This window comes from Mastomys coucha, unplaced genomic scaffold (assembly GCF_008632895.1).
Source record: "Mastomys coucha isolate ucsf_1 unplaced genomic scaffold, UCSF_Mcou_1 pScaffold22, whole genome shotgun sequence".
Classification (NCBI taxonomy): Eukaryota; Metazoa; Chordata; class Mammalia; order Rodentia; family Muridae; genus Mastomys; species Mastomys coucha.
In genome coordinates this window covers 247,899,705-247,916,343 of record NW_022196905.1, presented here as the reverse complement: position 1 = coordinate 247,916,343, position 16,639 = coordinate 247,899,705, and the positions used below count along the sequence as shown (strand labels likewise).

General features: G+C 40.5%; 1 protein-coding gene across 2 annotated transcripts in view; it reads right to left on the bottom strand.

The window, feature by feature from the left end:
• Positions 1-16,581, bottom strand: part of Ap1g1 (adaptor related protein complex 1 subunit gamma 1) — an 86,527-nt gene extending 69,946 nt beyond the window's left edge. For both annotated transcript variants that reach the window (XM_031341404.1, XM_031341405.1), the window contains exon 1: positions 16,244-16,581. The gene's annotated coding sequence lies outside the window, so the exon portion shown is untranslated. The remainder of the gene's footprint in view (positions 1-16,243) is intronic.
• Between the last annotated feature and the right edge of the window lie 58 nt (positions 16,582-16,639).

The window sequence follows — 16,639 nt, the reverse complement described above, 5'->3', positions numbered from 1 at the left end:
TTTCTCTGTCCTTTGACTTTGAATTTCTAAGCTTCTAATCCTCTGTTTGGGACATGTATTTACCCCATGCCTGATTTTTATGTTGCTTACTGCTGTATAGGTGCTGTGAATCCTACTGAGACCTGAATTTGATTCCTGGGACTCACAATGTGGAAGGAGAGAACCAATTCCCCCAAAGTTCCTCTGACCTCCTCATGTACACCACTCCACCACACACACACACACACACACACACACACACACACACACACACACACACACGAATGAATGAATGAAAGAACGAATAAATAAATGTACACTTGTTGTACAAACATGAGGACCAGACTTCAGATCTCAGCACCAACAAGCCCCAGACATAGCACACTCATGACTGTACCGCCAGCATTGAGGATTGGGGAGGGAAAAGAAGCAAAGACAGGAAAAACTGGGTTTTCCTGGCCACAAGCCTATGCAAAAAGACAGTGATTGAATTCCAGGGTCATTGAGAGACCATGTCCCAAAAGACTAGGAGGAGAACAGTAAGATCTGAAGGTTCACTCACACACTCATTCGCACATGGAAGGGAAGGAATTGAGGCTATCTAGTTAGTATGCTAGCAAAAAGCATCCAATGGCGTTCTAAGGTCCTAAGTCTTTCTTCAGTTTGTTAAACTCCTGAAGCTATGTTCAACCCCACCTGGTTTGTTCAGTGTTGGGAAATCAAACCTAAGGACCCATGCATGCTAGGCAAGCAATACATCTTCAACCTGTAAAATTTATTTTAGAAAACTCTGCAACCCAAACTAGGACTAAAATTCCTCCTGCTCATGTGCTGGGATTACAAGTATACAAAGCCATGTCCGGCCATTTAGAAAATGTTCTGTCCAAAAGTTAAGTGAAATTGGGTTTGGGGGCTTAAGCTAAATGAGGTTATTTTCGATATTCAAAGTGTAATTAGAATTATGACCACAGCACTGCCTGCTCTTCCAGAGTACCAAGCTCAATTCCCAGTACCCACACAGCAGCTCACAACTGTAACTCCAATTCCAGGGGATCCAATGCCCTCTTCTGCACACAAGTGGTACAGACATGCATGCATACAAAACATCCAAACAAACAAACAAACAAAAAAATCCATACACATAAAATAAAAATAAATAAATCTCAAAAAAAAACCCAACATATTAAATTACAGATAAACACTCAGAGGGAAAAAAGCTGAACAACTGACTGTTTTGATTCTAAAAGTTATGACCCAAATGAAGAAAACAGTCACTTTCCACAAGGAATAAAGAGCCCCATAAGGAGTAAGAGCATTCTCAAGCCAGGATGACCACTTGTGTCCCCTGAAGTGCTCACTTCCTCACTCACGCCAGGACAATATCCCCAAGGTCATCCTTGTATAGTCCCCCTTATCTCTTCCTCACCTCTGAGTATAAGCACAATAAATACTGTTTTTATTGAATCTGGAATACCAAAGTAGTCTTATCTAAAGAATATGTATTTGTTCTTCCAAAGCACGTGAAGTGAAGGTATGCGGGCTGCTCTGCTTCAAAAAGGGCAGCCAGGACTCAGCCCAGTTCCTGGCCTAGATAACTTTCTTCCCACAACAGAACTCACTACCTGCTGAGAGCTCTGAGCTACTGACAGCCAAAAGCCAAGAACACAAACCAAAAGGCTGATAAAGCTCCTAAGGCTACAAGGTCATTTGTCTTCTCAACCTAAAGACATTTGAACTCTTAAATCTTCTTTTAAAAAAATCTAAATTAAAAGCCAACTTTTCAACATTAAAACCACTCGCTTTTCTAACCAACAAGGAGGATTTTTCTTGAATAGGTTTTTCTTGCTAAAAAAAAAGGGGGGGGGCTTGTCTAAGGAATGAGACTGCAGCTTCCTTTGCTACTGATTGCTACATAATATCCAGGCATGGACTGTGTGTTAAGAGCCTAAATTAACTAAACAAACCACCACCCCATAATTTCCCTCTCATAATCGGTCCATACTTTTATGTTTAATGATGCCAGATTTTTGTTTCATATATATAACTAAGCTAGTGCATTTGCAAGTTGCACTCTGACTGCAGCAGGGCACTAAACAAGTGAGGCTGGGAGAAGGTAATGAGAGTGGTCTATAAATCCTGTGTACATCCATACAAAAAAACAAATTTAATTAATTTTTAAAAGAAAAGAAGCAAGAATGGGGAAACTTAAGAATGAGAATCGGCCGGGCAGTGGTGGCACACGCCTTTAATCTCAGCTCTTGGGAGGCAGAGGCAGGCGGATTTCTGAGTTTGAGGCCAGCCAGGGCTACACAGAGAAACCCTGTCTGGAAAAACCAACAAGCCAGGACTACACAGAGAAACCCTGTCTAAAAATAAATAAATAAATAAAGTAAGGGAGGAAGGCAGAGAGGAGATTGAACTCAGTTGGTAGAGCACTTGCCTAACATTAACAAAGTCCCAAGTTCAATCCCCATCACCATAAAAATCAGGGATGGGGTAAATACATGTCCCAAACAGAGGATTAGAAGCTTAGAAATTCAAAGTCAAAGGACAGAGAAATGATTCAGTGGTTAAAAGCAATGAATGCTTTCCAAGGGCTGACGTTCAATTCATATTGACATTGCAACTCATAATTATCTATCACTGCAATCTGTCCAATTGTCCTCTTTTGGCCTCCTTGGGCACCAGACACACACATGGTACACAGACATGCATACATCCAGGCAAATAAAATAAAACTTAATAAAAAAAAGTGCAAAAGCATGCCTGGTCTATATGAGCCACTGGCTTAAAAAAAAAAAATTCAGGATTTTCCTTTTTTTTTTTTTTGGTTTTCTGAGACAGGGCTTCTCTGTGTGTAGCCCTGGCTGTCCTGGAACTCACTGTGTAGACCAGGCTGGCCTCAAACTCAGAAATCCTTCTGCCTCTGCCTCCCAAGTGCTGGGATTAAAAGGCGTGTGCCACCACCGCCCGGTGGGATTTTCCTTTCTAATATCTCCCAGTGTCTTAGTGCTTTTCTCAGGCAATGGAGAATGAGGTGAGAACATGGGAAGGAAGATACTTACTTCCTCAATATGAAGAAATGTGTTTGTAAAAGTAAGGTCTACGGCGTTAAGGAAGGTTAGTATCAGAACATAACTTGGTCAACAAGATAGTTCAACAAATAAAAGGTGCTTACTGCTGTATAGGGGCTGTGAATCCGACTGAGACCTGAGTTTGATTCCTGGGACTCACAATGTGGAAGGAGAGAACCAATTCCCCAAAGTTCCTCTGACCTCCTCATGTACACCACTCCACCACACACACAAACACACACACACACACACACACACACACACACACACACACACACACACGAATGAATGAATGAATGAATGAATGAACGAATAAATGAATGAACAAAAGAACATGTAATGGATTCACAGCACCACACATGGCAGTTTATAAACATCAGTAACTCCAGTTCCAAGGGATCTGGTTCCGTCTTCTTGCTTCTGCATACACCAGGCATGTAAATGTCATATAACATACATGCAAAAACACCTATACAAATATAAATGAACATTATTGTTTTGCTAAGAGCTTAAATATATTTGAAGAACAGGTTAGTTAATATATCGGGTTTCACATGATTCAATGCAACAACATTAAAGACTAATTTTATATGCTCATTTCCAGCTCAAAATACAACTTCCTAATATTGATCAGCCCCAAGTTATTCAACTCCCAAAGTAACCTCCATACAAGGCAGAGCACACTGTGGGAACCAGACATGGAGTTCCAATGAAGAACACAGCTCCTGTGAACTACACTTCAACAATTCTGACTCTCCACCTGGTCAGTGTGACCTGAGTCATCCCTAGGTAAACTACTAAAATGAAATTTCTGGCTCTTCAAAACAAAAAAGTATGTGGTAGAATATGTAACCACACAGAAATAGCACCACAGCCTTGTAAGGGCAGCCAACTGGCATTCCTCTAAGAGGCCTTAAGTTCAATTCTCCCTTAACTGCAACAGCAATCCTTTCTTATGATTAACTTATTCATACCAAAATTCAAGGACACTGAAATTAAAAAAAAAAAAAAAAAAACGATGTGAAAATGCAAGCATATTACCAAACCACTGAGTAGTACTAAGATGCATGAACATCAACAAAGGTCAAGTAAACAGCAATACATAAATCAGGTAAGTATTAAAGTTTACACTAATAAAGAAGCAATTTTACCTTCCCCATCCTAATATTAACAAAAGGAACAATAAATTTCATCAAGGCCGGGCAGTGGTGGCACATGCCTTTAATCCCAGCACCTGGGAGGCAGAGGCAGGCGGATTTCTGAGTTCGAGGCCAGCCTGATCTACAGAGAGAGTTCCAGGACAGCCAGGGCTACACAGAGAAATCCTGCCACGAAAAAACAAAAACAAAAACAAAAAAAAAAAAAAGAGTAACAACAGTGGTGAAATAAACACCTAGAATAAATCCAGTAAGAAAGACAAAAGATGGGTGGTGGTGGCGCATGCCTTTCATCCCAGCACTTGGGAGGCAAAGACAGGCAGATTTCTGAGTTTGAGGCCAGCCTGCTCTACAGAGTGAGTTTCAGGACAGCCAGGGCTACACAGAGAAACCCTGTCTCGAAAAACCAAAAGAAAGAAAGAAAGAAAGAAAGAAAGAAAGAAAGAAAGAAAGAAAGAAAGAAAGAAAGAAAGAAAGAAAGAAAAAGAAAGAAAGAAAGAAAGAAATCTTTGGTTGGCAAGATGGCTCAGTGGGTAAGAGGACCGACTGCTCTTTCAAAGGTCTTGAGTTCAAATCCCAGCAACCACATGGTGGCTCACAACCACCCAAAATGAGACCTAACACCCTCTTCTGGTACAGTGTACTTATTTATAATAATAAATAAAATTTTAAAAAAAATTCAGGGCAGCAAAGCATGGTCAATAAGATGGCTCAGCAGACAGAATCACTTGCTGCCCAGTATTATGACCTAAGGTCAATTCCTAGGACTCACAAAAGAAAAAATGACTCCTGCAACTTGTCCTCTGATACACACACACACACACACACACACACACACACACACACTAATTAAAAATAGGGAACAAAGCAAAGATACTAGGAAAAGAAATGAAACAACAGAACAGAAATGTAAAACCTAAGTGACAACATAATTGAGGAAAATGATTTCTTTAGTCCTGACCAGCTGGCTCTCTAAATAAGTCACACAAGAACCTTACACTGACATGGAACTGTGGCTCATACGTTGTGATCCCAACACACTGTTGGCTGAAAAAGCGTAAAGCCAGTCAAAATTACACCCTGGATTTTAGACTGGCCTACAGAACACCCCAAATCTCAGACCATTTGTTAACTCCAGGTTATTCTAGGACTAAATAAACCATTCTTTTCTCAATTACTTTAATGTCACTTGTCATGTTTTATATATCTAATGTTTAGAAACCTATGTCATTACAAAAAGCTCACTACTAACACAGACTTGTACAGCAAGCACCTCTACCTGTTGAGCCACCTCAAGGTATAAATTATAGCAACCTATTTAGAGTAATCTGACAATAGAAATAAATTTAAAAAAAAACTTTTGGGGGCATTACAAACAGCTCAGTACATAAGAGCACTTGTTGTTCTTTCAGAGGACCCAATATTTAGTTCCCAGTGCCCAGGTTCTACCTGTAATTCTAACTCCAGAGGATCCAACACACTCTCTTATGGCCGCCATGGGCACATATACAACACTATACACTGACACATAATTAATAATACAATCTAAAATATACTTCTGTTAAACCTAAAAATCCCATGTTTGAGATTCTAGTTATAGAATTAAAAAATATCAGCAAATATGCTAGCACCTATAAGTACAAATTGTCTATAATGACAAAAATATGGACTAAGAGCTGGAGATGGCCCAATGGTTAGGGCTCTTGGTTTGGTTTCTAGAACCACATGGCAGCTTATAACCATCCAAAACTCTACTTCAGAGGCCAGTCTGATCTACAGAGTGAGTTCCAGGACAGCCAGAGCTATACAGAGAAACCCTGTCTCGAAAAACAAACAAAAAAATAAAAAACAAAACTCCACTTCAGAGAATCCAACACCCTCTCTGGCCTCCCAGGCACCAAGCATGGAGGTGGTATACATATAAATATTAGGCCAGCAAAACATTTATACACAAAAATAATAAATCTTTTTTTTTAATTTGGAAACTACCTAAATGTCAACAGGAAAATATAGTCAAATAAACTAGGCTCTAGCCTAGTGGTGGTGGCACACACCTTTAATCCCAGAAGTCAGGAGGCAGAAGCAAGCCTACATCTGAGTTTCAGGTTAGCCTAGTCTACAGAGCTTTCCAGGACAGCCAAAGACTACATAGAGAAAACGCTGTCTCGGAAAACACAAAGCTATGCTAGAAGTCATAATGAAACTATTTAAAAGATCATGATGGCAATGTATCTACTGACTTCAACATGTTATGAGAAGTTTTTTATGGAGTAATATAGTTTGACCTTTCTTTAGTAAAAATAACTACATATGCACATTTATGTCAACATAGTATGTAAAAATTCAGAAACAGCTGGGCAGTGGTGGTGCACAGTGTTAGTCCCAGCACTCCAAGACAGTCAGGGATAGACAGAGAAACACTATCTCAAAAAAAAAAAAATCATTAAAAAAAAGACCCCAGAAACACTGAAGGATGCCCATCCTCTAGGCAAAACAGTTGGAGAGCAACCATGGAAGATCATCAATAGCTTCCTTAAAATCCTTTCAATTTTGTTCACTTATTACAATAGGTTATATTTTTATAGAAAAATAAAACTAGGCTTAATCGACACACCGTGTTAATCGATATAGCGGCATGTTGTAAGTTTGAGGCCAGCTAAGTCTGTCTACATATCAAGTCCTAGGCCAACCAGACTTACAGTGAAACCCTGTCTCAAAAAACAAATGAAAAATGAAAAAAAAAAAAATCTCAGAATCATAAAAGTACTTTATTAAAACACAAGGGAGCTGAGACTTAGAAGGCAGAGGCAGGCAAATCTCTATAAGATCAAGACCAACCTAGTCTACGTAGCAAGATCCAGGCCAGTCAAGGTTACAAAGTGAGGCACTGTCTCAAAAACAGACAAAACATGAAAGGGAGTCAATAACTTATCAATGAACTTCCAACACATTCTCTGTAAGACTGTAAAAGAAAAGACTCTAAATCTGGAAAAGAGGCTAAGACTGCTGGTAAGAGTTTTCTTGACAAAACAAATTACATAGCAAATACTGACAAGAAAGGTGGATGGAGCCGGGCATGGTGGCGGCGCATGCCTTTAATCCCAGCACTTGGGAGACAGAAGCAGGTGGATTTCTGAGTTCAAGGCCAGCCTAGTCTACAGAGTGAGCTCCAGGACAGCCAGGGCTATACAGAGAAACCCTGTCTCGAAAAACCAAAAAAAAAAAAAAAAGAAAGGCAGATGGTGAGACGTGAGACTTCTTGACTGACACCGAAGCTTCCAATAGATAAATTAGTAAGAGTCCCTGGCTAATGTCAACTTTAGATTTAAACATCTAAATACCCAAACATTTCAAAGAAACACAGATAAGATTACTTGCTTTCTGTTTTGTTGCTGGTGTTTACACATTAGAAATAGTTTTGAATTTTTTTTTTTTTTTTTGGTTTTTCCAGCCAGGGTTTCTCTGAGTAGCCCTGGCTGTCCTGGAACTCACTCTGTAGAGCAGGCTGGCCTCGAATTCAGAAATCCACCTGCCTCTGCCTCCCAAGTGCTGGGATTAAAGGTGTGCACCACCACCGCCAGGCCAAAACAAAAACTTTTAATGTCAATTTCAATGTAATTTTCTATGTATGATTCTCTAGGGCAGTGTTCTGACTTTATGCTTGTAAATGCCCTGCTCTCCCAGTGTGTTACAGGTGATAAAGGCTATTTTGCATACCTGAAGACAAACTTTTTGGCTGGCATCAGCTCTTTGTATCACAAATAATAGACCTGCATAACAGCAGTCAATTGCTCTAGACTGGACCAATTACTATATGTAAGAGTACCTGAACAATTCTATATTATTTTCACCTACAGCATCCATTTTGAAGACCAAGCACTAAGTGCCAGTCATTACATTGTATGCCACAAATTTGAATTTTGGTTTCTAGAAGCTCAAAATATAAAAACCATTTAGCATGTACTAAAAAAAAATCTGTCCTGCTCCCTCACCTGGAACGATATTGCATTCCGGGGGGGGGGGGGGTTCCAGGTGGAAGAAAAGCATTACAAGTATAGCTGGAATGTTACATTAAAAATAATATGAAGACCTGCCATAGTATCCTATCCCTTTAATTCTAGCACTCAAGAGGCAGAGGCAGGTAGATCTTTGTTAGTTCAAGACCAATCTGGTCTACAGACTAAGTTCCAGGACACCCAGCGCTACATAGTAAGACCCTGTCTCAGATAGATAGAGATAGAGATAGAGATAGAGATAGAGAGAGAGAGAGAGAGAGAGAGAGAGAGAGGGAGAACATACCAGGGAACAGCAAAAAGATCAGAGTTTGTGACAAAATAGTATAATCAAATAGAAATAATCAGCACCTGGGCTCTGCCTATGCCCACATGCATGAGCAAATAAATAAATAAGTAAATAAATAAAAATAAATAAATAAGATTTTTAAGCAGCAAAGATATACTCCCAGGAAAGGTCTTTTCTTTTCTTTTCTTCTTAAAACTAAGTTTTGTCCCTCAATAATCATATCAAAACTTAACATTTACAAAGATTCAGTTAACTCTATATAGTATGCTTATTTTTAGTTTTCCAATCATCTCAAATCAGTATTTTCATATTTTTTAAGATATTTTCAAGTATTTCAAAGCATGGAAAGAGAAACCTTGTATTAAGACTTTTTTCTTTGGTTTTTTTGTTGTTGTTGTTGTTGCTGTTGTTGTTGTTTTGTTTTTCGAGACAGGGTTTCTCTGTGTAGGCCTGGCTGTCCTGGAACGAACTCTGTAGACCAGGCTGGCCTCCAACTCAGAAACCCGCCTGCCTCTGCCTCCCAAGTGCTGGGATTAAAGGCGTGCGCCACCACTGCCTGGCTAAGACTTTTTTTAAAAAGGAATTTAAACACTAGTTTATCTTCCTTTTCTTTAGCTTTAAACTGAATTTATTTTTATTTTTATTTTTACTTTTGGTTTTTCTGTGTAGTCCTGGCAGTCCTGGAACTTCTTCTTTAGACAAGGCTGGCCTCCAACTCAGAGATGCATATGCCTCTACCTCCTGAATGCTGAGATTAAAGGCATATGCCACTAAGCCTTGGTCATGACTAAAATTTCTTAATAGTGAGAATTTAAAAATAACTTCCCTAATTTTAAGCTGTAAGAATACAACTGGGACTCTTCTTACAACGAAATAGTACAGATCATCTAGTCTTCGGTTGGTTGGTTTTGGTTTTCAAGACAGGGTTTCTCTGTGAAGCCCAGGTACTGGGTTTAAAGGCATATGCTACCATGCCCAGCTGCATGGGCTCCTCAGAGATGTGCAGAGATCTTGCAGGAGAGGTAGAAAAGCTTCTGAAAACCTCCAACTCTTAAGAAAAAAGGTAACTTTGCATTAAGTTAAGTGTCTGTCTGGATTAGGCATATTATGGAAATGAGAAGGCAGATTACTTGGTTTTGAAAGCTTAGATGAAATTAAAATATTTTTTCTTTGTTCAGCAAATACATTTAAATGGTTAGACATAAATTTTGATTCCTCTTTATTTTTAAAGAAATAATTTATAGACAAATTAGATCCTCAGTGGCATATCTGACTACTTTGTAAATTATCTCACATATTAAAATTGTGATAATGAACAGTTTCTCATTGACTTTTGTACTAAGTGGCACATGTGCTTATGTCATTGTACTTGTGCTTTGGGGCCTTTAGGCAGTTCCACTGGGGCCTAGATGGCTGGGAGGGAATGATGGAGGCTACTTCCCAAAATCCTGTGTCTGATGAGGGTACTTATAGAGAGAATGCTCTTATTCTTCCTCTGTGCCAATCTTAATTTAACCCAAAAGCTTGTAAAGAAAAGAAAACAAAGTTAATTCACAGCTCCAAAGATCCTTGATCATATCTGTTAGATCAGCAATCGGTAATATTAACTCCAAAGTGTGGGACAGGCTAGAAAGTTTGGGATGCTCAGTAAAGCAAGAACACAAAGAACGACAACAAACAAGCTGGAGTTAGCAAAGCAACTGTCTATTAAGCAAAAGTGACCATTGTGTGCTAGCAACAGAATGGGAGAAAAAATTATTGCCTCTAGGATGTGTTTAATTATTTAGAAAGTACAAGGATCTCATAGATTTTCTTCATCTTAAAAAATTTTTTTTTCTTCCTAACCTACTCTTCTATGACGTTTCTAACTTGTTAATTTTATTCCCAATGGTTTCAATAAGCACTAACAAGCTAACCTTCCAAAAGCTTAGTGAAAAAGCATTTCTCAGGCCAATCATCTCACCCTAATCTTTGATATTAAAGTGCTAGCTAATGCTGATTCAACAGCTTTGACAACCTAAACCTTTCACACTTTCATATTCCTAGTAACCAAAACTCATGCCAAGATACTTATATTATCCTTTTAGAGACGAAAAAGCAGCTTGTAGGTATTTTCAAGGAGAAATTATATTCCTTTTTCACTTTTCTCTTCTCTACCCTCATTGAAATTAAATTTTCTATAAACACACACACCTATTTTGGAAAAATCTTAAGAACAGATTTTCAAAACATACAAGCCAAGAAATATGAATTTATATAACTTTCTCTTTCTATTGTGGCTGTTGTTACGGTTATTTATGGAGTCCAGTTTTGAAGCTTGCCCTAGCAGGCACTGGACTTCCTATGCAGATCAGGCTGGCCTAAAATTTGCAATGATCTTTATACCTCTGCTTCCTGTATGCTACATTACAGGCAAAAACTACCATGCCCAGCTTTACATAGTCTCTTAATTCTAAAATTGCTTGCTACTTTAAATATCCTGCCTAAGAAACTGAGGAAGACAGAGCCTGAAAGCAAATGCCTGTAATAAAAGATCTAGGGAGGCTGAAACAGAAAGGTCGTAGGGTTTTGTTTTGTTTTTTTATTTTTCGAGACAGAGTTTCTCGCTATAGCCCTGGCTGTCCTGGAACTCACTCTGTAGATCAAGCTGGTCAGAAATCCGCCTGCCTCTGCCTCCCAAGTGCTGGGATTAAAGGCGTGCGCCACCACTGCCCCGCAGAAAGTTTGTGGGTTTAAGGCCACCTTGAGATTCACAGTAACACCTTGTTTCAAAAAGAAATAAAAGGGTGCTGTAGAAGTGGTGAGTAGTTAAGAGCAATACAACTCTTCCAGAGGACAAGGGTTCAATTCCCAGTATCCACATGGCAGCTCATAACTGCTCTAGCTCCAGTTCTAGGACTTCTGAGACCCTCACACAGACACATATGCAGGCAAAACACCAATAAGCATAAAGTAAAAATCAGTTATTATCGAGGCCAGCCTGGTCTACAGAATGAGTTCCAGGACAGCCAAGGCTACACAGAGAAACCCTGTCTCGAAAATCCAAAAACAAAAAACAAAAAACTAGATTACCTTGCCAGGCGGTGGTGGTGCACGCCTGTAATCCCAGCACTTGGGAGGCAGAGGCAGGCGGATTTCTGAGTTCGAGGCCAGCCTGGTCTACACAGTGAGTTCCAGGACAGCCAGGGCTACACAGAGAAACCTTGTCTCATAAAAAAAACGAAAAACAAAAATAAAAAATCAATTATTAAAATTTTCTTTACAAAGTACCAGGGAGATGTCTCAGCAGTTAAAAGCACTTGCCAAGCAAGACGAGTTGAGCCCACTCTTCAGAACCTATCCACAAAATATATTTGGCTCATCTATAATCCCAAGATGGAAGGCAGATAGAAGAGACTACCTCAACAAGGAAGAAGCCAAGAACCCTCAAAAGTTGCCCTCTGGAGGCTAGAGAGATGGCTCAGAAGTTAAGAGCATTGACTGCTCTTGCAGAAGACTGTGGTTTGATTCCCACCATTTACATGGTGACTCACAACTGTCTGTGTAACTCCAACTTATGGCCTTCGTGGGTACCAAGTATACACATGATGCCCAGACATCATACAAGCAAAACGCCAATATAAATAAAATACACTTTTTGCTTAAATTTAAGTTGTCTTCTGACCTCCACACTCTCCACAGCATAAATATACATGCATTCACAAATACATACACAAAGTTAATAAAATTTTAAAATATAAAGTGATAAGTAAGAGATAAAAGTAATGGAGTTTTTGGTTTGGTTGGTTGGTGGGTTTTTTTTGTTTGTTTTGTTTTGGTTTTGTTTTTTTGTTGTTGTTGTTTGTTTTTTGTTTTTTTCCAGGCAAGGTTTCTCTGTGTAGCCCTGGCTGTCCTGGAACTCACTCTGTAGACCAGGCTAGCCTCTAACTCAGAAATCCGCCTGCCTCTGCCTCCCAAGTGCTGGGATTGAAGGCATGCGCCACCACTGCCCAGCTTTTTTAATGATTTATTTATTTTTATTTATATTTGTACACTGTAGCTGTCTTCAGGCACACTCCAGAAGAGTGCAAACCATTACATATGGTTGTGAGCCACCACGTGGTTGCTGGGAATTGAACTCAGGACCTCTGAAAGAGAAGTCAGTGCTCTTCAACGCTGAGCTGTCTCTCCAGCCCAACCCACAAGCTTTACAGTATGGAGATTTCTTAAAAGCCTAAAATCAAGACTTGAAAACAAGTCATACAGAATTAAGATTAAAATGCAGGACAGGTGTGGTTGCACATACTTTGATCCTAGGAAGGAGGCTTAGGCAGTCAGAACTCGAGTTCCAATCCAGTGTGGTCTATATAATGTGTCTAGGACAGGAAGAGGGCTACAAAGAGAAATCCAGCCTTAAAAAAAGAAATTAATAGAATTAAGATGCAAGCACCTAACATAAAGAGATAGATAGATAGATAGATAGATAGATAGATAGATAGATAGATAGATCAGGTTGGATAGGTAGGTAGATTAGATAGACAGATAGATAGATAGATAGATAGATAGATAGATAGATAGATAGATAGATTTGTTTGGACCAACACACACCTGGAGCACCCTAGAAGCCAGAGTCAGATTTCTGAAACTGGAGTCACAGACAATTGTAAGCACCCATGTGGGTGCTGGGAACCAAACCAAACCTTGATCTTCTGGAAGAGCTGTGAGTGCTCTTAACCACTCATCTCTCTCAATAAAGGTTTTATTTTTACATTCTCGTCAACTAAATCTAAGAATTTTCAAGTTTTAATCAGCTATCTCCCATTATATACACAAAAATTTAAGTCTCTATCAAATGCAAAAAGGGATTAAACATTTTGAAATCTGTCTAGATATGTAGATTCCAATTCAACTTTTCAAATTAAAAATAACTTTTGAAAGAACTCATTTGACCTATTATGCCTGCATAAGGATTTAATGATTCATTTAAACTATTTTATCTGCTTTGTATTATGTCTAGTTTTAATTTTTTTTTTTTTTTTTTGATTCTGACTTCCTGGGAGGTAGGGTAGGATAGAACCTATAGCTTTAAGTATGCTAGGCTAGCACTCTACCATGGAGTTACATCCCACTATCTGACTTTTTAAAAATAAGCCAGGGTTAAATATCAGCAAGGCATTATTGGAAATTTCTACACTTTAGTTTCATTCTAAAATTCACCCTTAGAATATATGGTTGCTGTCAGCAAAACAGACTGGATCAAAAAAACATTTACCTTTACCAAAGAAAATGAGTGGGGCTGGACATACTACATCCCTTGGAGCAGCACATGCCTGCAGCCCCAGCCCTGGGAAGATGAGTTAAGTATACAAGTTCCAGGCCAACCTGAGCTACATAAGAAGACTGTCTCAAAAACCAAAAGCTGGGCCAGTCCTGGTGGCACAGACCTGTTAATCTCAGCTACTCAGATAAGGTAGGAGGGTCACAAATTAAAGCCAGCCTGAGCAATTGAGCAAAACCACGTTTGGGGGGGGGGGGGCGCAGAGAAGAAGGAAGGAGATAAATGGAAGTTTACTAAATACAAATGTTAACTTCTAGTGAAATTCTCAACAGCCAAGACAAAGTAGACATTCATATATGTGCTGATCAATGGAACACAGAACGGCACTTTGCTAATAATTTGTTTAGCAAAAGGGTACTTTCTCAAGGTAAACTGCAAACCATCTAAGAATGAATGACATTTAAATCCCAGTATGTTAAACCATAACATGAACTGAGTTAAATAACTTCGATAGTTCTTTCAATACTTGTTCAAAAAGTAAACTCAAAAACTGAAAATGTCAGCGGTAACATACAAGAAGACACATGCCTGAGTTCTTTTTAAAGCAAAAGAAAACTGAACAACTTCAGAGCAACACACTCACAGAACTCATAACTAACAAGAATTAACAGTTCTGAAGGAGCTTCTTAAAACAACAAGAGCACAGCATGTCTACACTGAAAATACTGTCCTTTGTGCCACTGTACGACCTGTAAAGAATTTACCTGTAGTCACATTTTAAAAGCTTAATAAAGCATCACAGGACTGGAGAGATGGCTCAACAGTTAAAAGCGCTTACTGCTCTTATAGAAGACATGGATTCAGTTCCCAAAACCCACATGGCAGCTCACAACTGCCTAGAATTCCATTTCCAGGGGATCCAAAAACCCTCTTGTGACTTCCACTGGAACTGAGCATGCACGAGATGCACATATATGCATGCTGGCAAGACACTCACACACATAAAAATATAAATAAATCTTCAAAAAATGTTAAATATAGCATCAATATAAAGTTTACAAATATTGAGAGATTTAACTTGGTTCAAGTTATAAACTTAGGTTTCCGGTCACTTGTGATCTCAAAGAAGTTATTTCTCTTTGCAGATGTAAAAACCTAGGCGGAGATAAAACAGGGGTGGGGGTGGGGGGGTGATTCAACCTCACTCACCTAACTTGAAATGTAGGAAATAACAGTGAATTATTGTGAAATGTTGTTTATTCACGCATACTGGACTGCAAACAGACTTTAAGAACAGAATTAATGAAGCTATCATTACTTTGAGGATCCACAGGTTTCAAACCAAACCTTAAGAAGTTTATAATCTGGCAAATACTACAGGCAATGGTGGAAATGGATGCTTAAAACCTAACTACTCTGAGAAAAGTCAACATACGAAGTCAGCAAAGATCATTACTATACAAACACCTGAGGGGTGCGGTCACTAAGAGACCATTCAGCTCGCTCTTCTGTTAACTAATCCCTATAGGAACCAAAAAAGTTATTTTCCTTTCTACCTACGTCAGATTATTATTCTCCAAGGGTAGCTTCCCGTGCTCAAGCACATATAACACCAAAAGAAAAAAGTATCAGTAAGTGCCCCAATGCTTAGCTTTCAGAACAGAAAGGAAATCCAGAAAGTATACTGACAGCTCCTTCGCACCCAAAGCCGCTTGGCCTGCTTTAAACCCATTTACTGCTGAAATACACCCTAGGTGGTTCGACGGCCCTCGGACACCAAGCCCTAACTGGGAAGCATAACCGACAGTTCCAGGCAATGAGGAAGAAGATCCTGAGAATTACTAGAAACTGACGTCCGCAGAACCGAGAGTTGGAGAGAAGAGTGAACAGTGAGGTCTCAGGTGAGTTCTTTAAAAGGAGGAAGAGAAGGAAAAAAAAGCGAAAATTTCTGGACCAGAAGTTAGTTGGAAGGTTAGAGGGAGGCGAGGCTGATGTCCGGCTGAGTGGACGGCACTGCAGGGACAGGCAGCATTACCCCTGCGTGGGAAATGCTCAGAGTTCTCAGATCTGACCCGAGTCCCCAACACAAGAACGCTGATACGTGGCTCAGAGAGGACACGCGGGGGTGGGGCCCGCCCCGCTAAATCCTAGGCTCCCTGAACCAGCTTTCAAAGGAGGATCGCAGCCTGATCAAGTCAATGGGTTCAAGGAGGCCTGCACCGGCCGGACAACACCAAGGTAGGGAAAGCGACCGCGCACCGAAGCTCCGGCTCCGAAGCTTCCAAGGGTCGGCCCTCAGGAAGTCCGAGCAAGCCTGGGGCTCCCTGGTCCCTTCTGACCCAACCTGGGTCCTCCTCGCCCCCCACAGGCTAAGACCGGACCCCTGGGACTGACAGGAGGTTTCCAGCCAAACGCTCGCTGCTGCGGCGAAGCCAAAGACACAAGCAGCTCTCGGTGCCGCGAGTGACACTCACCGGCCCGAAACCTCGAAGGAAACCAGCAGCTTCGGGGGCGGCGGCAGCAGTGGCAGCAGGAACCGAACATCCAAAATGGCGGCTCCCTCGGCCTCACCACCGCTACTGCAGGCGGAGGGATCTCAGGCGAAGAGGGAGTTTCTAACTCACTTCTCGCGCTTCTCGAGAAGACGCCGCCCCTCGGCTCCCTCTCCTCGTCCACTCCGCGTCCCTCCAACTGCAACCTGTGCGGTTTCCCACCTCGGATGACCCGAGAACTCGGACCCCGCTGAGGACTATTTGCCGAGGAGGAGGCGACTGCGCCTGGCAGAGCGACGCAAAGCGTAGCAAGGGTCGGGGCTGTCACTGATGACGCTAGACGCGGCTGCCGAGTCACCGCTGCGAGGAGTCTGAGCT